Source organism: Paramisgurnus dabryanus, chromosome 1, assembly GCF_030506205.2.
Source record: "Paramisgurnus dabryanus chromosome 1, PD_genome_1.1, whole genome shotgun sequence".
In the NCBI taxonomy this organism is placed as follows: Eukaryota; Metazoa; Chordata; class Actinopteri; order Cypriniformes; family Cobitidae; genus Paramisgurnus; species Paramisgurnus dabryanus.
In genome coordinates this window covers 12,350,321-12,372,403 of record NC_133337.1, presented here as the reverse complement: position 1 = coordinate 12,372,403, position 22,083 = coordinate 12,350,321, and the positions used below count along the sequence as shown (strand labels likewise).

General features: G+C 41.1%; 1 long non-coding RNA gene across 1 annotated transcript; it reads right to left on the bottom strand.

Moving 5' to 3' along the window:
* Window positions 1-813: 813 nt before the first annotated feature.
* On the bottom strand, window positions 814-18,616 carry LOC135747176 (uncharacterized). Its single transcript, XR_010531729.2, has 8 exons — window positions 18,411-18,616; window positions 15,449-15,565; window positions 15,170-15,356; window positions 14,973-15,078; window positions 5,552-5,852; window positions 3,560-3,616; window positions 2,813-2,856; window positions 814-1,164 (listed from the first exon to the last, which is right to left on the bottom strand). It is a non-coding gene; the product is annotated as an uncharacterized lncRNA (long non-coding RNA).
* Between the last annotated feature and the right edge of the window lie 3,467 nt (window positions 18,617-22,083).

The window sequence follows — 22,083 nt, the reverse complement described above, 5'->3', positions numbered from 1 at the left end:
GAATTTTTTTCTTATTTGAATCAAACACTACTGTGGGCCTCATAACAGTGTCATTATAGATGGCCCTCAAAGCAGCAACAGTTGAGGGGGGCTGATCACATCCCAATTAGCTTCAAGTAATGTACTGCAGAACTCCAGTGTCCATCCTCTTAATTTTATGTCTGTCTGTTTGGGCTGTGCACATATGGGTAAGTGGTTATTTTCAGAATCATCATCTAATTTAAAGAGTTATTATATGACACACTGATGTTTTAAAACTTTTCTATTGCTCAGAAGTTCACAATGCATTTGGCAACATTTAAATGATGGTGTGATTACTCAACACCTTATGTATTGTTGGTTTACTGAGACTATTTCTGGTGCACTTATGTATTGTTGTTCTTGTGTTGCTCTTAATGCTACCTCATTTGTAAGTCGCTTTGGACAAAAGGATCTGCAAATTTATTAAATGTATAAACAATTACTTATTTCCCACCATCAATCTTCAAGTAAAAAAAGCTTTGTATAGAGTTGTCTATCAACATTAAAAATTAAGGTGCTCTAAACCACATCATTTCCATTGCTTGATAGATAAAATGTGTAGGTAAAATATGTGATCAATTAGAATGGATGATTGATTTGTTTTTAACAACACAAGACAGGCAGAACAAAATATCTTGTTTCTAGAAACTAAACAGTTTTCCTATAAATAATACAAGGATCAGCAGCTATGGATGTTTTTTATTCTCTGAGCAAATACATTTTATGTTGTCTTGAATGTTCACCAAGTAGACTTTTTAATAAATAGTGTGTGTGTGAAAATAAAGAAACCAATGAATTCCTCAATGTTTATTGAAAAAAGTAAAGTAAATAGACTCACTGTACTTAACATCATTACATCACAGTAGGATATAACATCGATTAAAACAGTTAAATTGACAATAATTTGGTTGCAAAACAGTTTTAACAGTATTCAGAATTAATATCCAAAAAAGAGCAAAAAAGCAAGTGAAAGGAGGAGCAATAAAAGGGTCCAGGAAACAATGGTTTGTTTAAAACATAAAAGAAAAACAAGTTACACAGAGAAAATAATAGTGCTTCTTATTGTATCAGGTCCCCAAGAAGATGCCGAAGCACTAACAAGTGTCCCCATCCGCCACCCACTCCAATGGCCACTTCTTTTATCTGTAACACAAAAAGAAAAAAATGCAATTACATGTTTGGTTGGGCAAATAAACTGTAGACACATTAAAGGAGAACACCACAGTTTTTCAATATTTACTATGTTCTTACCTCAACTTAGATGAATACATACATATCTTTTTTCAACGCGTGCACTTAATCTTTGTACAATGCTTCTTGAATGTGTTAGCATTTAGCCTAGCCCCATTCATTCCTTAAGATCCAAACAGGGTTCAATTTAGGAGCCACCAAACACTTCCATGGTTTCCACACTTTCCATGTTTTGTTTTGTGCCACCATACTTACTCGTGTAACTACTCATGTAAGAGTCTTTAAATATGGAAAACATGGAAGTGTTTGGTGGCTTCTAAATTCATCCCTGTTTGGATCCTAAGGAATGAATGGCGCTAGGCTAAATGCTAAAGCATTCAAGAAGCACTGTACAAAGATTAAGTGCACGCATTGAAAAAAGATATGTATTCATTTGTCTAAATTACATAGTAAATATTGAAAATGGTGGTGTTTTCCTTTAAGACACACATTAAAACTTCAGCTGTTTTCCTAAAGCTGTGTTTTGGTGGCGTTTTATTAAATCACAGTAGGATATGCAAGTCAACAATGCAAAAGAAAGCCTTCATTGTTCTTTTACATCAATTTTGTGTTAAAGCATCACTTGACTTATTGCATTTTGTTCTGGTAACTCCAAAGAGAGGAATGTGAAGTTCACATTTAACTTTAAGACAACATATGTGATAAATGAATCACAATGTTAACATTGTTTATGTCTCAATTTGGTGTTTTTAACAATTAAAGACAAGCCATGTGCAAAATCATTATTCAACAACTTTGTCTTTAATTATATGGAGAAAATATTCCGCAGTCTAATTCCCGTAGTTTAAAATCACCTGCGTTTCCAACGTCACAAACATAATATAACCAATCACATCAACACAGTTGAACGTGTGCATCAGTAGTATGTATGCATGTATGTATGTGTGTATATAGTCTAAGCTCAGCAGTTATGCGTCTAGACAGTGGTCACCAATCCTGGTCCTTCAGGTGTGTTTGATTAGGGTTGGAGCTAAAATCTGCAGAGACACCGTCCCTTCAGGACCAGGATTGGTGACCACTGGTACCATATACATGTAAGTAGATGCTACATACAGATGTTTTAGCTGTGCAACTGAGTAGATTAGCATAATCATAGATCTGCGCATACAATGTGACAAGCAAAACTTTTTTTATAATATTATATTATATTATTTTTTTTATTATGATGTTCAAAGATGCATTTTAACTGATACAATTCTTGACTAGAATGAGACTTTAAAGAAAAGCACATGAGCAAGGTAAATCTATATAAATACCTAGAGACAAGGAAAGCTCATTTTGCAATGATGCCAAAATCTTAAATTTTGTCTCGACCTTATCTTCTACAAGGAGTTTAATGGGTTGACAAATCCTCAGAACTATGACTTCACGCAGGCCATTTAGTTTGGGCATACTACCTTAATTTCATTATTTGCCTAAATTTTTTTGCATGTTAATTGTGGACAGTAGGTGTTAGTGGCAATTAGATATACTGACAACAGATTAAAATTAACAGTGAACATGCCACTTCTCATTGGCATGACTGAGACGTTGTACATACCAAAGTTTGCACGGCTCCCACTCCACCTGCTTCCATTTCTGGCCCTAAAAAATAGTGGGACTTTTTTAGTTTCAAATATTTACTGTGTTTACCAATAAGTTTAAGACCATTACATCAATAACAAAACAAAAAAAAACTATATCATCCCTTTTCAACTGGAACATTATATAACCTGTGTATTGTTTGAGTTGTATTACATTTAACCTAAATAACTCTGGATTTGGCAACCCTCTTCACAGGGTAAAAATCCTGTCTCCCTGTCACATTGTGTGGGCATTCAGAATTTCTGAATAATACATTTTAAAAAATGGAATGGGAGTAATAGTCTGAAACTCCTTAAATCAAATCCGTACTTTCCCATAGAGTGCAAGAACCACCATGTACAACAGTTTCCACACTGCAGATAAGTGCTGTTCATTAATTCACAACAGACTGTAATACACTACATACTAGTGCTGCACAATTAATCGCATGTGATTGTAATGCGCATCTCGTCAGTAAATCTCGTCCTTGTAAATGGCCATCAGCTGCTTTCAGATGGAGCGCATTTACTACACAGAGCCGTAGTTCACTGACAAGAGGGGAAATATTGCATTAATAATCGCACGCGATTCATCCTACTACATAAATATCCCCTCCTGAATTTAAAGGCCATTGCTGATTCATCTAGTTAGATTGTGATCTTTTTCCCCATCAACCAATTCAAATTTAGCTTAAAAGTTATTTAACTGTTCGTTGTCAACACACCTTTCCTTTGATCTGGCCGCACTGTAGTCAGAGCTGGAAAGCCTTCTTTCACACCATCTGTTAACAACAGAGAAACATTTAAAATTTAGAAATTATTATGAAAATTAGCCCAGTTTATAATAAAAACTTATTTTCATAAAGGCTGCACACGGTGAGCACTGGACGCAAAAGGTCTTGTACAGTCAGTAAGAAATAACGCCATCACAGTAAAGTAATCACAACAAAAAATAGCCTATTATTCCACAGCTTTATAATCTCAAATAGACAGTTTATACTTGCATGGACACTTGCACGTGACTGGGCAACTGGCCAATGAAACATGATCATTAGCAGTTCCAAGTGGGCTCTAAATCTAACGCAACTAAGCCACACAGTCAACAGAAAGTATGCAGTTTTTCTTTATGATATTATGCAATGAAATATTGTGATAAAGGTACAGAGTCAATATATATTGCACCCCTAATTGGAGCCCACCAAAACGATGTCTTAGATATAGGCAAACACAGGCATGATTTAAGTTATGACAACAGCATTTCATGGAATTTGCCAAACACACACAAAACTGTTATTTGATTGATGGTACCTCTCGTCAAAATTCATGAAATGCTGTTTTCATTACTTAAAGTGGTGGCCAAAATGATAAGAACACCTGACAGATTATTAAACCCACATGGGCTATGAGATAACATTACCGATAAAGTTCTGAGTAAATATATTGACACTATGCCAGAGAGATGTGCTGCTGTAATTGCTGCAAAAGGTGAACATACCAAATAATAAAGTTAAAAGTGGATAAAAACAGTACGACTCACCTCATCTGATATTTGTTGTGCTCAAAGCAACCATTGTTATGAAAAGTAATCATGTTTTGGAAACAAAAAAAAAATCAATATTTCAGATCTGTCAGGTGTTCGAATAATTTTGACCACCACTGTATATAAATATAAATTTCTGCAACTCCTATTCCAAATGCTTTGAATGCTGGGATCCCAGGGGCCTCATTTATCAACATTGCGTAGAAAATGTTCTATATTTGTACCTACGAATGAAATTTAGAATGTGCCTAAGTACAAAAAAATCGGGATTTATCAAACGTGCGCACGGGGTTCGTACGCACATCAGTAAGTAACCCTTGATGATAAATCACACTTGTTCTTAAGCACCATGCTCGTGCACGTTCATGGTCATTTGCATTTCGAAACGCCTCCAATGAACCATATATGGTCACAACACCTCCCGTTATAAGTCACGTGGTTGTGCTTTTTCCCCTCATCGCAATAATGGCAAAGAGAGCGAAAAAGAGGAACTTTACAGACACAGAAATTGAGTTACTGGTGGATGAGGTTAATAACACATCTGTTTGGTTCACTTAGTGCTAGAGGAATGACTAACAAAAGAAAACAAATCTGCATGGGAACATGTTACCAGTGAGTTTAATTCCGTTGGGTATGAGAACACTTCTAGAAATAAAAAAGTGGTTTGACATAAAATTATCAGCCAAAAAAATAAAACGCGTCACAGCACACCGAGGTGCCACTGTGTCAAGCATTTGACGGAGCTTTCTAATATAGGGTTAGACACTTATTTCATTACTTAACTTCAATACTGATTTGCAGCTACTTTATTAACAGTAATAATTTTTAACACCTGGGGGTGGATAATAAATAGGCAAAGTGTTTTTTTACGCTGGGGATGGACGGTCCTGTGTAGTATCGCTATTCTACCACTATAGATGCTCTGCGTACGCATACTCCGAGGTGTGCGTATATTTACACACATTTCTACGTATATGTGCAATTTGATAAATTCCACACTTTGCGTAAAACTGTTCCTACGCACACTTTACGCACACTTCTGTTCGTACGCACGCTTGATAAATGAGGCCCCAGGACTCTTAATTTGATTACAGTTTCACATTACACAAAGTAAGAGTATGGTTTTTTATAAAGCTTAGAATTTATTTTCACTTCATAAAGCTCCTTTTTTGCTTACCTTTTCCAAGAGAAACTGGGGAGGCTCTTGGGGGTCCATCTGGGTAATGGGTTTCTTTTCCCAGATTGCTGCAGTGGGGTTACATGGTGTCCTGAGGGTCCTAAAAGGGATACTGGCTGTCAAATTGGGGACTTTGGTGGTCCAATAAGGGCTGCTGGTGGTCCAGTTGGAGCTGCTTTGGTATGAGGCAGGGCCACTGGTACCTGGAGATCAGGTTGGGCCATTTGTGGTCCAGTTGGGGATTCAACTCGGGCTGATGAGGTTTTATTGACTTGTTCTGCAACACCTTGTGAGGTCCCGCCTACATTTTCGAAATACAGAATTATTTAGAAAACACTGATCAACCGTTTTAACAATTTTATAGACCAAACACCTAAACAATTATTTTAAGAGAAAAACGACAATAAAAATAATCATAATAAATTGCAGCCACAGTAGTAACAAGAGATGTAGACCTTACAAATGTAAAAAGTGCTTATTGTTCTACCAAACAGTAATAATTTAAAATAGAAATGTGATGGATGTTTGATAGTCTGGATGTTGACCAATTGTGCCACTTGTTCTACTGGTATACTGAAATTATATAACTACAATATTTACTATTTACAGTGTCTACCAATTCAATGTGATAGTTAATGTTATAAACAAATGATAAAATATATGCAATTGTAAAGTTACTCTGATAGGACCAGTGTTATCACTTTTAGGGGTGGTTTCCTGGTCAGAGTTGATACTAGTCCCAAAGTAAAATGCATGTTTGAGCGTTTTAATTAGAAAAACACCTTGTACTGACATATCTTACCATACATCAGTGCCAATGTTTGGTCTCTAGATGCAGACACTGGTTCCTTGATTAGTAGTAAATCACCATCACCTGCTTTCAGATGGAGCAACATTTACCACACAAAGCGAAGTACACTGACAAGCTACACAATATTACATTTATCATCGTTGACAAATTGCCTGTGACAATGAACTGGATATTGCCTAGCTTTTCAGAGAAACACAGTTCTATTTCATCCCTACTGACCGCCAGAGGCGGTGCTTAAGCACTGAATGATCCATCTCGCGCATGCGCAGGTCGAGTGTTTATACCAACAAAGTCACCCGTGACCCCTGATGCCTACGGAGAGTCTATAACTTCCGGTGACATCAGAGGATCTGTTCCTTTTCATCTTCTCGCTTCGCAGGTTGTTTTTTCCGCGCTAGCAAAAGACTAGGATATTGTGTTTCATTCGTTGCTGGTGGCCTTGTGGCATTGTATTGTCGGAGCAGCGAGTTGCTCGCCCTCCAAAGGCCGCAACGGAATCCACCGACAGGTGAGTTACAAACTTTTTACATAACTGCTCGTTTGGTGCATTTGTTGGTGACGGCTGTGTTTTCGCTCCCTCTCCCGACATTTGTAATCTAACGTTAACAGTTACTTTTATATTATTGATTCATCTGCGATTTATTGTTGTAACACGGACGCGTTTTTGGTTGATTGTTCAGCTGCGCTCGTGTAGTTACTTCGTGCCAACTCGGTTGTGCCGGTTTATTTTGTTAAACGTCTTTTTGCGCTTTAACTGCGCTTTGTGTATTTAGTACCAACTCGGTTGTGTCGGTTTTTCGTTTAAACGTTCGGCGCTTAACTGCGCTTGTGTATTCGTGCCAACTCGGTTGTGCCAGTTTTTTGTTAATCGTTCGGCGCTTAACTGCGCTTTGTGTATTTTGCAACAACTCGGTTGTGCCAGTTTTTTGTTAATCGTTTCGGCGCTTAACTGCGCTTTGTGTATTCGTGCCAACTCGGTTGTGCCGGTTTTTGTTAATAGCGCTTACCCTTAACTGGCTTCACAACGTTTGCGGTGACGGTTGTGCTTTCGCTCCCGGCACCGGTACTGCGTTTAGTGTCTTATTTTTTCGTTGCCCTAAGCTGGTGGAGGCAGTGCTTTCGCTCCCGTTCCCAGCATATTTGTGCCTCAGGGACTAGATTGGTGGCAGTGTTCCCGCTGAAGCTAATCTTTTTTCTTTTTTGCTACATTTGTTGGTGAAGGTTGTGCTTTCGATCCCTCTCCCGGCATCTGTACTGCATTCTGTGTCTATTTTTTCGTTGGGATAGTTTACCCTTAGCTGGTGAAGGCAGTGTTTTCGCTCCCGCTCCCAGCATAGGTGTGCCCCTGTGACTAATTGGTGGCAGCGTTTCCGCCGAGGCTACCTTTTTTTCTCAGTTGCCAGCATGGTTGGCAACCACTCCTGCTCGGCCTGTATGGCTCCTCTGCAGCTTGAGGATGGCCATGATTTATGTCCCTCATGTCTTGGCTTTGAACATTTAAAGGAGGGTCTTTCTGACGACCCCTGCATGAACTGTGGTATCATGCCTCGGGCAGTGAGGGCAGCTAGACTGGCTGAGGTGGAGCAACTGTCGGGCTCTACTTCGTCGATTGGACATTTGACCCCAGCCCAGCGACTGGTTCCAGATCAGACTGGGCAGTCTAAACGTCAGGCTGCTGAGGCCGCAGGCCCCACTCCTGCAAAAAAGGCCAAGGGACCCCGGCTTGCCTCTAAAGTGGACCAACTAACAGCGGAGCTCAATACTATGAAGTCCCTCTTCCTGGCTTTCCAGTCCGGGACTGGAGCAGAGCCGCCAGATGATTTTGTCCCTTCGGCAGCCTCCTTGGAGTCGGAGGACGATGTGCTTTCCATGGCAGCTTCAGCTGGCCAGTTTAATGAATATGAGCCAGAGGTACTTCCACAGATGGGAGCCTCCCAACCTTCTGCGGCCGGCTCCCGGTCTTCAACCCATAGCTCTACTGGTGGTGTTGAGGACTGCTCTATGGGAGCCATCATTCGTATGGCTCTTGCTCGTCTCCAGTTGGACGTCCCGCAAACTCAGCCGGCTCCGGCCAGTGCTTTTTTCAGGCGTGTCCCAGCCTCCGTCAGCTTTACTGCGCCCCCATCGGAGGAGTATTTGAGGGAGTTGCAGGCACGTTGGAGGGATTCTAAGGCCCTCTCTCATGCAACGTCCGATGGCCGGACCCTGGCAGCCATGCAGGACGCACAGAAGTTCGGATTGGACCGCATGCCAGCAGTTGAGCCGACAATAGCGGCTCTTATCATCTCACCTGATGAGGCTTTGAGGCCGGATGCTAGGTGCCCTCGCCCCCAGTGCCGGGTTACAGATGACCTGCTCTGTAAGGCCTATGATGCAGTGGCTCGCATGGGACGCATCGGTAACTCCATGTCCCACCTGATGCTCGCTTTGTCAACTTCCCTGCAGGAGACTGAGTTGGATGCCTCTGTCCACAGCTTTAGCGATGCTTCACTACAAGCATTCGCATTGATGTCTAGGGAATTGGGGCGGTTGATGTCTACTCTTGTGCAGGCTCGCCGCCAGGTATGGTTGGCACAATCTCCTCTCACTGAGGCCTGTAGGAGAACCCTCCGCAGTGTTCCGGTGGAACCAGGGGAGCTGTTTGGTTCCGCAGCTCTGGAAGCGCTTGAGCGCACGGTCCAAGCCGGACGGACTCGACAGCAGCTGTCCGGGCTTCAGAGAAGCGTTCCGCCTCCTAGCAGGCCTAGAGGTCCTCCAGCTGTCCCACAGCGCAGCTCTCGTCCACAGGCTCACCCCAGGGGCTACCTAAGGTCTCTGCGCCCACGTCCACAGCCTGCTCAGCAGCAGGCACCGACCTTTCGGGTGCCTGACCGGCTGCCCTCAGGACAACCTCAGTCCTTTCCGACCCGTCGTGCCTCTGGAACCTTTAGAGGCCGGGGACCCCGGCGCTGAAGCCCGGGGGTCGGCCGTCGGCTGTTTTTCCCAGCAGCAGCTCAGCTATTGGGCTGCCTCCACCAGGGACCCATGGGTGCTCTCAACCTTAACCCACGGGTACAAACTTCAGTTCCGACGCCGGCCCCCAGCCCATGGCCGGGTCAAGATGACCATCATAAACGACCCGGCAAAAGCCCAAGCCCTCACCCAGGAGTTGTCCGCCCTCCTGGACAAGGGTGCCATCGAGCCAGTAGATCCCCTATTGCACGCCGGGGGGTTCTACTCAACTTACTTTCTGGTAGCAAAGAAAGATGGCGGACTCCGTCCTATCCTCGACCTGAGGGGTCTCAACAGGTTCCTGAAGGTTCTGAGGTTCCACATGCTGACCACTGCAGAGGTTCTACGTACAATTGCCAAAGGAGAGTGGTTTACGTCAGTAGACCTGAAGGATGCCTACTTCCACATCCCTATAGCTCCACACCATCGGCAGTTTCTGCGGTTTGCCTTTCAAGGGCGCCATTTCCAGTTCCGAGTGCTCCCATTCGGTCTCTCCCTCTCCCCTCGGGTGTTCACCAGGTGTGTGACCGCAGCCCTTTCGCACTTGCAGTCGCGGGGCATGAAGATTCTCCCATATCTGGACGACTGGCTCATCTGTGCGCCATCCCAGTCTCAAGTGGCACTGGACACGTCGTGTCTTCTCTCCCATGTGGCCCGCCTGGGCCTCCGGGTGAATTTTACAAAGAGTTGCCTGGTTCCATTGCAGGGCACGCTTTTTCTCGGTATGACTCTAGATGCAATCACCATGAAGGCTCGCCCATCACCACAGCGGGTGGACGACATCCTCCACCTCCTCCTCCTGTTTCGGGAGGGCAGGCAGTTACGCTATGTGGAGTTTTTGCGCCTCCTAGGGAAGCTGACGGCTGCCGCTACCGTGATTCCTCTAGGACTGCTGTCGCTGCGTCCCCTCCAGAGGTGGTTGCACGGCTTTCATCTAGATGTCCAGTGGCACCGACACAGGAAACTCAAGGTGTCACGTCGTTGCCTTCTTGCTCTGGCCCCATGGAGAGTAAGGTCATTTCTCCTGCAGGGCATGCCCTTGGGTTCCATTGCATCTCGTCGGGAAATCCTCACAACAGATGCTTCTCTCTCGGGGTGGGGTGCTGTGTGGCAGAATCGAACAACTCAGGGGCTGTGGTCTGTCCGGGAGCGCTCACAGCACATCAATGTTCTGGAACTGCGGGCTGTGCACAGGGCATTGCAGGCCTTTCTTCCCTTCCTGGGAGGCCGGCATGTGCTTGTGCGATCAGACAATGTCTCAACTGTGTCTCACATAAACCACCAAGGAGGCACCAGGTCTGCACCGCTGCTGCAGGCGTCCCAGGACCTCCTGCTGTGGGCAGGGCCACACCTGGCCAGCCTGAGGGCGATGTATTTGCCTGGGGAGCAGAATCAGGCGGCAGACTTACTCTCCCGTTGCAAGCCTCCGCCGGGAGAGTGGCGGCTTCATCCGGATGTGGTCCTCAGCATCTGGGACATCTTCGGCAGGGCAGGGGTGGATCTCTTTGCCTCAGAGGAATCGACCCATTGCCCCCTCTGGTTCTCCTGGACGGAGAAGAGCAGCCCTCTGGGCCAGGATGCTCTCGCACACGGTTGGCCAGAGGGTCTCCTCTATGCTTTTCCGCCAATCCCTCTGATTCTTCCAACACTGCAGAGAGTCCTCCAGCAGGGTCACAGGCTACTGTTGGTAGCCCCCTTCTGGCCGGGAAGAACATGGTTTCCACTGTTGTACAGTCTCTGCAAAGGTTCACCGTGGCGCCTCCCAGACAGGAGGGATCTCCTGTCTCAGTTACAGGGCCGAATCTGGCATCCCGATCCTCATCGCCTGCAGCTGTGGGTCTGGTCACTGCAGGGCCCGACCCGCTGCTGACTGAGTGTTCAGATGGCGTCTGCAATACCATATTGAATGCAAGGGCGCCTTCTACCCGGGCGCAGTATGAGAACAGGTGGCAGCTGTTTACTACATGGTGCTCAGACAGGGATGTGGACCCTGTGCACTGTTCAGTTCCAAAGATTCTAGAGTTCCTCCAGTCACTCTTGGATGGCGGCCGGTCCCCGGCTACCTTGAGGGTATATGTGGCAGCTATTTCCTCTCGACATGCTCGGGTGGACAACGACACTGTGGGGTGTCACAGATTGGTGTCTCTTTTTCTGAAGGGTGCATGGCGGTTACGCCCCCCACGAGCACAGCTCGCCCCAGCCTGGGATCTGCACCTGGTGCTCGATTCTCTATGCTCACCTCCCTTTGAACCCCTGGCTCAGGCAGAGCTGAAGTGGGTCTCTATTAAGACTGCCTTTCTCCTTGCTATCACGTCAGCGAAGCGTGTTGGGGAACTTCATGCGCTCTCTGTGAGTAACTCATGTTTGCGGTGGAACTCCGATGGCTCAGGGGTTACCCTGTGGCCGAATACAGCTTTTCTTCCGAAGGTTTTGTCTTCATCCAACCTTAACCAACCTATCCACCTGGCGCAATTTACTCCCCCAGAAGGGGAGGATAGATTACAGCGGCTGTGTCCCGTACGGGCTCTCAAAACCTACGTGGTCGCGACTGCGAGTATAAGGCAGTCAGACCAGCTCTTCCTCTGCTATGGTGGTCCTAGAAGGGGCTGTGCTCTCTCCAAACAGCGGTTGTCTCATTGGGTGGTGGATGTAATCACCCAGGCATATAAACGAGGTGGTCACCCCCTGCCATCCGGGGTGAGGTGCCACTCTACCAGGGCGGTCTCAACTTCATGGGCGGCCCTGCGCGGCGTGCCCCTGGAGCGCATCTGTGAGGCGGCATCATGGGCATCCCCAAGTACCTTCTCCAGGTTCTACCGGGTGAATGTCGCCACCCCCCATCCACTGGAGGTGGTCCTGTTGCCGGACTCTGTGCTCTCCTCTCAATAAGGTATGTGCTAAATTCCTCGTGACTTTTTTGGTATATGTCATCCAGTGCTTAAGCACCGCCTCTGGCGGTCAGTAGGGATGAAATCAGTGTTGGGTAAGTTACTCAAAAAAAGTAATCCACTACAAATTACTAATTACTACTTTAAAATTGTAATTTGATTACATTACTGATTACTACATGCAAAAAGTAATCTAATTACTAATTACTTTACTTTTAAGTTACTTTGACAACATCAAATGTAAAAAACTACAAAGTGAAACTGTCTGAAACAAGGACGAATAAACCCAAAGGCAGTGTTAATGTGAAAATGTTTCTTGTAACATTTGAAAACAGTAATGATTACAGTGCATATTTGAATGCTTAAAGCTATTTTTGGTGTGATTTTGCCCCCTCCTAAAATTACTGGTCATATAGTGAATATATAGTCCAGAAATATTTGTAGCTTTTATAATAAGTTACAGATGTTTAACATTTAACATTCTACATTCATTAACATCTATCTATCTATCTATCTATCTATCTATCTATCTATCTATCTATCTATCTATCTATCTATCTATCTATCTATCTATCTATCTATCTATCTATCTATCTATCTGATGTTCTTGGATGTTTATTACAACTCTGTTCTGTAAGGGTTAACGCTGAGTTTCTGTTCTCTTTACCATGTATTCCCTGAAATGTGATTGGTTAGTGCAATGAGGGGAGGGGGTTTTTGTTTTGGGCTATGATGTTGTGCACGCTCTGGCGCGGGCGCGCGACTGGATGTGCGTGAGCATCGGCCTATGGGTGCTCTGTTAAAATAAAGCCAGGAGTTTTGTTAAACGAGTGTCTGTGCATTTCTCTTGAATGCTACACTATCTACATTCATTCGCGGTCGCGGAGACAGAAACTAGAGTTTTAACACGTCGTCGCATTCGCGAGGGCTTTTTGGTCAAGTTAAAGAATGTTAATATTCATGTTAGTTCGTTAAATATAACAATTAAAAGTTGTTTTGGTAATTGTTTAAATAAACATATGATTACTTAATGCAGTGCACGCATTGAGCTCATGATAAAATAACATAGTTAAATAATGTTAACAAATAAAACCTTATTGTACATTAGTGATTTAAAAACACACCTGTACGACCGCTTCCAGCAGACCAGATGTCATCGCGCAAAGCCCACTCTGAAATGCCAAGGTTTTGGACATGTATTGTCTGTATTCCACTTGAAGTATCAACCACCGCTCACATAGTTTCCATTTGCTTGCGTCTCAGACGAGTGAGTAGCATATGCTCGTTAACTGACGCTGCGCGCATGCTCGTTAACAGACGTTGCCGTGCAATGGCAAAACGTCATTTTAAAATACATTTTAATTAATTTTTCAGCACTTAATTTGTAACGCTAGTAACGTAATTTTGTTGTCATTGGTAACTGTAATCAAATTACATACATTTAAAATGTAAAGCGTTACGTTACTGCGTTATCAGGAAAAGTAATTAGAGTACAGTAATGCGTTACACAGTAACGCGTTATACCCAACTCTGGATGAAATAGAACGAGAGTTACGTATGTAACTACGGTTCTATGAATCCCGGATGACCGCCAGAGCGTTCTGTCACTCAGAATCACTGTGTACTCGCGAGAAGATTCTGTAGGAACAGATCCTCTGATGTCACCGGAAGTTATAGACTCTCCGTAGGCATCAGGGGTCACGGGTGACTTTGTTGGTATAAACACTCGACCTGCGCATGCGCGAGATGGATCATTCAGTGCTTAAGCACCGCCTCTGGCGGTCATCCGGGATTCATAGAACCGTAGTTACATACGTAACTCTCGCTTTGTGTAGTAAATGCTGCTCCATCTGAAAACAGGTGATGGTGATTTACTACTAATCAAAAAACTGACTTCACTGATGAGATGTGCAGGACAATTTCATGCAATTTATCCTGCAGCCCTATTTGCAAGCATTTGTAGAATAAAATGTCAACCCTTTAATCCACATTAGAGTTCAAGCTTAGTTTAATATCGTCTGTCGTCCTGTGTCTGGACTGGATCATCTGGTGTGTGCATTTAATTTTATTTTAGATTAAACTGACAACCAAGCAGATGGAGTTATTAATGTTATTTTATTGATACTTAAACATGATCAGCTACATAAAGCTAGCTAGCTTTTAACCTCTCCCAACACTTGAGAGCAGTTGTAGCTGCAGTGATAGCTGCCCACTGTTCTGTGTGTGTGTGTTTACTACTCACTAAGATGGGTTAAAAGAATAGTTCACACTGTCATCATTTACTCACTCATTATTTTAAACCTATATGAGTATCTTTAGTCCTTTGAATGCTAAAAATGATAATTTGATGAGCAAGGATGGCAAGGATGCAGTTGACAGTACTCAGTGACTTTCATAGTATTTGTTTTAAATACTATGGAAGTCAATGAGCAACATCATCATACATTATCAAAATATCTTTTGTTTTCAATAGACAAAGGGAATTCATGCTGGTTTAGAACAATGTCAGAATGAGAAAATAATGACAATGTTAATTATTTGGGTGAACTATCCCTTTAAATTGCATGGGTCACTTTCGAGCATGCATTCAACACATGGTGTGTGTGTGTGACACATTTGTCAAAAGTCAGTTGTAAACTAAAAACATCAATCACAATCTGAGTACTACATTAGTTGAGAGAAGTACCACATATTTACCTGTAATTTTTAATACATAAAAAAATAATCTTACCTTGAATAGGTTCTTTAATCTTTCCAAGAATGTAATGGATGTCTCAGTCAAGTGACAACGGGGTGTCAGAACCTCAGACCCCCAAGCATTTGGTTTTCTTCCAGGCCTTGACAAATACAAAACATAACAAACACGCAAAATAACATATATATGTTGTATGTATGTATGTATATAAAACAATAATCGCAATTTCATACCAGCATATCTTCCATATCTTCATCATGCACCCAGCTCTCACGCTTCTGATCAAATTTCTTCAGTTCTTTTTTACCCTGAGCTTATGTGGCTGGTCTACCTTGCATGTGTTGCAGGTTTTGCAAGCTACATTTAGTTGTGTATGGCAGACCACACACTTTCTAGTTGTTGACCCCTGGCCTGGCATTTCTAATAAAAATAAGAGTAAACGGGAGAGAGTGAAAGAGACTTTGAGAAGTACAAAGCAGGGCAAGATTATAAAATTAAAAAGCAATACTTACTTGAGGAGAGTGAGCAAGTTGATTATTGAAGTGGCTCTTAAGAGCCGTTGGTTTTCTAAGAAAAAGTATAAACTGTGGGTGATGTTAACAGGGAAGGGTGGTGGGTACTGACCGGACCTGAGAAAAGAAAACAAAAACATGATTAATTCTCTTACAGCAAAGTCTCCTAGGTTTGTCATATTATATATGCAGAACTGTAAAAAAAAAAAAGGTAACAGTTATGCTACCTATAAATAAAGCATAAACTGCATAAATGAACAGTTCTGAATTCTGAATTCAGAGAAATAAATGAAATAATTATCTTGGTACTTGAAGCTTGGTTAGATATGGTTACTGTAGTCAAACTTTTACACACTTTCTTCTGACAGATTTATTAACAACAATTACAGAACATAACAATCAATTTTAATCCCTTCTAACGATCAATTGACATAAATGTAACTGCACAAACTAGCCTAATTATATTATATAAATAATATTAAATAATTAAATAAATCTATTCTGCTCACCAAGGCTGCATTTATTTGATATAAAAACACTTATAGGGGCAGTTTCCCGGACCAGGATTAGCTTAATCCAGGACTAGGCCTTAGTTTAATTAGAAAATATAACTAGTTTTAACAAACATGCCTTACTAAAAACTAGGGCCGGGACTTTAACGCGTTAATTAAGATTAATTAATTACACAAAAAAATAACGCGTTAAACATTTTAACGCATTTTAATCGCACTTATTAACGGAGTCATTCGTAAATGCTGCAGACCCTGTTTTAGTTCGAGAACTCCGGAGTTGTGCTGCAGTTTAAATAAAAGTAGACGGAACCTAAACGAACAGCTGATTTTAACGGGACAACGCATCAGTTTCAAAGTAAAAATTATTTATTCTGGTAAATGGAGGTTTGCAACGGAGGTTTTGCCCAATAAACATCTACCAACAAACTACAGATTATTTTAACATGTATCCTAATGTCTGTTATATGTTAATGTTTGAGTATTGCTGGGTTTAAATATTGTTGTAATGTTGTTTTGTTTCAATTTAATTAGCTTATTGCGAGTTTAATTTAAGTTTTGTTTGCTACTTTAAAATGAATTTCGTTTCAAATAATTTGTCTACTAATTATAAACAATGTTTTGTTGTTAGGTTTTGTGAATATAAATTAAAAAGAACATTAAAAGCAACACTGTGCATCTCATTGATGCATATGCTACCGAATGCCAAAACATGCAATGAGTAGCCTATATCACTTAAAAATCAGCTTGGCAGTCCCCAGAAATTACATTTACACGCGCATTTAGAGCATATAGCAGCACGTTTGATTTGCGGTGTGCTTAAGACTTTCAAAAATCAACTTCATATTAATTTTAATAGGCTACTTTGACGGAGGACACGCACAGAGAATAGCGACGGCAGGTAAAGGAAAAAAGTTAAATGGTGTTTTTCTGACGAATAGAGTCAGTTTGTAAGAACATTTTTAAATGGACTATAAGATCATCAATATGAACTCTGAACAATGAACTATTATAAACATAACAGCAAGAAAACCTGAAGAGGATCTTGCAACATTAAAGAAACAAGCATTTATGTAGGCTAAAGCTATATATCACCTCTTATTTTTTAATTTTGTTAAGTTTCAATGGTAAGACTAAAAGCGCGTACATTACGCAGCGCTTTTCACATCTGAATCCCACTTAAGAAAACTATAAACGATGTGCAACTTAAAAATGTGCATAATATATTTTTTATATTTTAATTTTAATATAGGCTATATAGTATATTATGTTTTGTTGTTTTTATACGTGAGGTGGGGGATCCGCGCAAATAGGTACCGGAACACAGACAGTCAAAACAACACATTAGTGTTGATTCTGGGACAACAAACTGCGTCATCCTGGAATCCACCCATCTCTGTGTTATTATTGAAACAACACATTTTGTGTTACTTTTAACACAACATGTTTTATACTTGAACACAAAATCAACACAAAATGACACATAATGTCTTAAAATTACACATAATGTGTTAAAAGCTTACCGCACAATGATGTGTATAAAATTAACACATCATTTCTAAGAGTGTATACTAAAAATCCATGTAAAAAAATTACTTCTTAATGTTCTCAGGTCAAATATTTATATGTGATTAAAATGCGATTAATTTAGATTAATTAATTACAAAGCCTCTAATTAATTAGATTAATTTTTTTAATCGAGTCCCGGCCCTACTAAAAACATTACCTGTGTGCATTTTGAGGTAAAACAAAGGGCACTGATGTATTTTAAGATATGTCAGTGCAAGTTGTTTTCAGTTTGGAGAGCTCTTAAAAGTGTTTAAATCTAGGACTAGTCTAATCCCTGTCCGGGAAACCGCCCCATAATGTGAAATATTATTGTAATCTGAATGTAAGTGCTGCTGACGGTGTCAGCAGCGATCGATCTCTGTGATCGATTGGTTCCGCCTTGTATGTTTAGATGAGCAGATTTACAATGAACACAATTATTTACTTAAATCGGTTATTTTTTCATTTAGAGCTTATTTCACGAACTGCATTCCGCGCGAAATTAATAAAACTACTGGTTTAAAAACGCTAGAACAACTGTTTAGCAACATAATATAATGCAGTTACTGCAGCTTACTGTGATTAATACATTAGCTGATTATCAAACAGTCATCCAATAATGTTTCTGACCTTAGTAACGTAAAAACCACTATAGATAACTCCATAGTCCACACACGCAAATTAAATGTTATGCTGCACCAACTTTAGGATTTCTTAAATGACCGCACCTGAACAACAATTATGTCCTAAATATGAGCCAATTGGATTCTGACCAAACGCGTGCGACTTGTCTGTTGCCTTAGCGGTGATATTATATTGCTAACGTTGCAACAAAGACTTAACATAAACACAGGATTTACTCAATTTTAGTAACATTAATCACCAAATTTCCAAGAAAGCCTTACCCATGGAACTCCAGAGAACGCAATATCACTGCGTCGCTTCTCTTGTTGAAGTTGTTGGCAATAAGAAATTATCGCCCCCTATTGGTTATCATCCTCATAAATGCGTGTCATTTTCACGCCTAGAGGAGGCAAAGCGTGACATTGACACGCATCCTCTAGTGGACCAGCGTGTCTATTACACGCTTTAGCGTGATACTGGGTTGAGCCGTTATGTACTCATTGATCTCCATGTCTGTTTAAGCTGGTTCATGTGTTCTGAACGGAAAGCGGAAGGCTAGTGCTTTTTGTCCCTCTCTGCTATTATAGTTTTTCAATATGGCGAAATGACATGGAAGCCTTACCCGTTCAATGTAAATAAAGAGAAAAATTCTAAGCTTACAAAGAAAAGTCAGATCATTGGCAGAGGTAATTTGCATGGGCGTAGATTTAGGGTGGGATGCCAGGGACATGTCCCTACCAATGTTCAGAGAAGACTGAATTGTCCCTAGCAATAATTTCGACCAAACAATTAATCTGTATTAATACCACTGATGTCCATCTTTTTCTAGTATTTTCTATGTTTGACTTATTATATTTTTTTCTGGAATCATTTAAATGAGATAGATTAGAAATCTTATGCAATCCCGTTCTGTAAAAATAACGCTCTACGTGGAACACAAACGGTTAACAGCACTCGTTCTCTGAAATAAGTCCCGCCTCTATAACACACATCGCTAATATGATTGGATTAGGTTTTCTTGAGTCCCGCCTCTCTAACTCACATGATTTGTGAGCGTGTAATTTAAGCTGCATTGACTTTGTACAACGCAACACGCAAAAGCTCGATCAACAAGACACGTATGATTATTCGGGCTACAGGTAAGTTAGGAAGTAGGGCTGCACGATTTGGGTAATTTTTCCCATTGCGGTTATTGATGCTAATATTGCGATGTGCGGTTGCGATTATAATTAAATGGTATCATGAGTCAACTTGATGGGTTTTAAGGAAAATCCACACACAGTTTAGTGATAATGCTTAAATGTGTATTTGTAAAACTAGAAATGTTTTCGTAATGCCACGTGATGTAGCAACTGCTCAGTGTCAATAATCCTAAATACAAAATACCGCCATACAACAGACGTAGAGTTTTTTTTTTTGCGACCAGATCACTGTCAATCTCCCCTGCATCCATCTTCGCTCTGGTATTTCCGCGCTGCGCACACACAAGTGACGACGCACGCCACACACGTGCATGCCACACGTGCAATGCCTTTTTTGTTCTTTTCTTTCTTTTTTTAAATGGCAAGGAAAATCGTCAAACTGTTATCAGAAAGTTTGTGTTAACATGTCCACGCATTTATTTATTTAATATAATTGCAACATTTTGCTGTCATATAATTGCACAGGCTGACATCACGATTGCGATTGCGATGCGATTAATTGTGCAGCACTATTAGGAAGAAAGCATTATTATACCTACTGTAACTCTTTTATGCACAAAATAAGTAACAAGTTGCGTCACATAATGATTCAAGTCAGTGGCCGTACCTCAATTTGAAGGCTGCAGCCTCCGGAGGTCGCATTTCTAGGCTGCATACGTCATCAAGCTTGTCTTGTTAAAGAATATTTACAAATAAAAGTTGACTGTTATTCTTAGTTAACAGTAAATTGTTTAATATGCTTACGAATTGCGAATGTAATGGTCAGTTAATAAACCAGGCTTGATGACGTATGCACCCTGCATAAGCGTCCTCCGCAGGCTGTACGTTTGGATTGAGAAACAGTGAGTGTTTTCCCATATACACGACAATCCCATGTTAACCTGAGGAGTTGCAAACTTGTGTCAGCATAAATAAACCTTTTATAAATTGGGTGGCAATGTTATTTAGGGGGTCCCTAATCCATGAAATAAAATTACACCAATGTGGTAGAATTAATGTCATTATTGCTGAATACTTTATATTACTGCACTGTGTTCATTACTTGCAAAGATGTAGACATAATGTCAGGTTGCATTTTAAACTTGTGTTTTTTTCACACTGATTAACTGTCTGTTAATGAAGTAAAAGAAGATTTACTGTTGACAACAGAAATTTTCATAACAGTTGTTCAAGAAACATCATGATATACATACACCTACTTCAACACTGGGATTTTTTGCCAAAATTAAATTAAGAATAAAATATTAATTGCATATTCTTCATTGTTATAAAGCAAATATGGATTCATATTTGCTACATAGTGATTTTCTTTTCTTCTTTTTGACCAAGACTTAAACAGGTACTGTTTATCATATACAGTTACTCTAGGACATAACCAATTGTTTATTATAGTACATACAATTTGGGATCATGGCCCCTGGGTGGCGAGTTAGATGTTACTGAGAAAAGTACATACTGAATTGTCTGTTGTTTAAGTAAACGGTGATAAAAATTTTTTGCAATGCAACAATTATGTCCCCACCAATGCAAGAATCAAACCTACGCCCTTGGTAATTTGACACCAATGAGGACATATTTATGAATAAAGACATTGATTTTGACTAATAAAACACTTAAGAAATTACACATTGTCCCTTTAAAGTATTGTGTGTTTATACAAATAAACTGCTCTCCCTCCCAAATAAAGCCACTTATTCGAGAATGCATGAATTTTCATGAAGAATTCTGAAAGGCTTGTGTTATGAGTGAATACATGATGAATATGGACTACCGGCACATCCGGAAACTTGACTGTAAATTTCGTCACCTCCCTTTTTTGGGGAAAACAAACAAGACTTCTCATAGACTTCCATACAAAATAGCGTAAAAAAGCAACGTTCGTACACAGCCGGCAGGCGTAAATAACTTAAGAAATCACTCAGATTAAACATGTTGAGTAATTATCTATCCACCCTGCCTACCATAGAGCGCGATAAATACATTAACACATTTAATTTGGTCAATATAAAAACATGTCCCTTTCATTCTTCCAATGTCAAATTTGTGTAACAAGGCTATCCAGTGATTGCTGGAAATATCACTAATGCCCCATTCAGACAGCCAGTGACCAGCAGTAGCAGAGTGACGCGATCTCATTCATTTCAATGGAAACTGGGAGACTTTTGGCGGTACGAGCGAAAGTGACCGTTGGTGACCGTATGGGCGTGTACAGCGACGCAAGAAAGTTAAGAAAAGTTTAACTTTATGCAAATGTCGAGCGAATTTCGGGAGCGACTACCAATGAGAACAAAGCAGTGGAGTTCACATCATCCTTCTCTCGTCAGTTACTGGCGTGGATGGTACTCATTTGTTTATGACAAGCAGATTTAGAAATGCCTCATTGAAAGAGACGGGCGACACACAGCGATAACATCGCTGGATGTCTGAACGAGGGGTCAGGCTAGTTGTATGGCTGGACGTTAAAAATTGCACTCAGTACTCTAAATATAAAGACATAATATATAAATACGAAGTAACTTTCAAATACGAAGTAAAATCATTCACTGGCTTCCCTGTGGACTCAATGAGGTACGAGTAAATGTCCGGGTAAGACACCTCTGGCCAATAGGGAGCATTGTTACACAAATTTAACGCTGTGAGAATGAAAGGGACATGCTTTTATATTGACCAAATTAAATGTGTTAATGTATCTTTCGCGCTCTATGGCAGCCATGGTGGACAGATAATTACTCAACATGTTTAATCTGAGTGA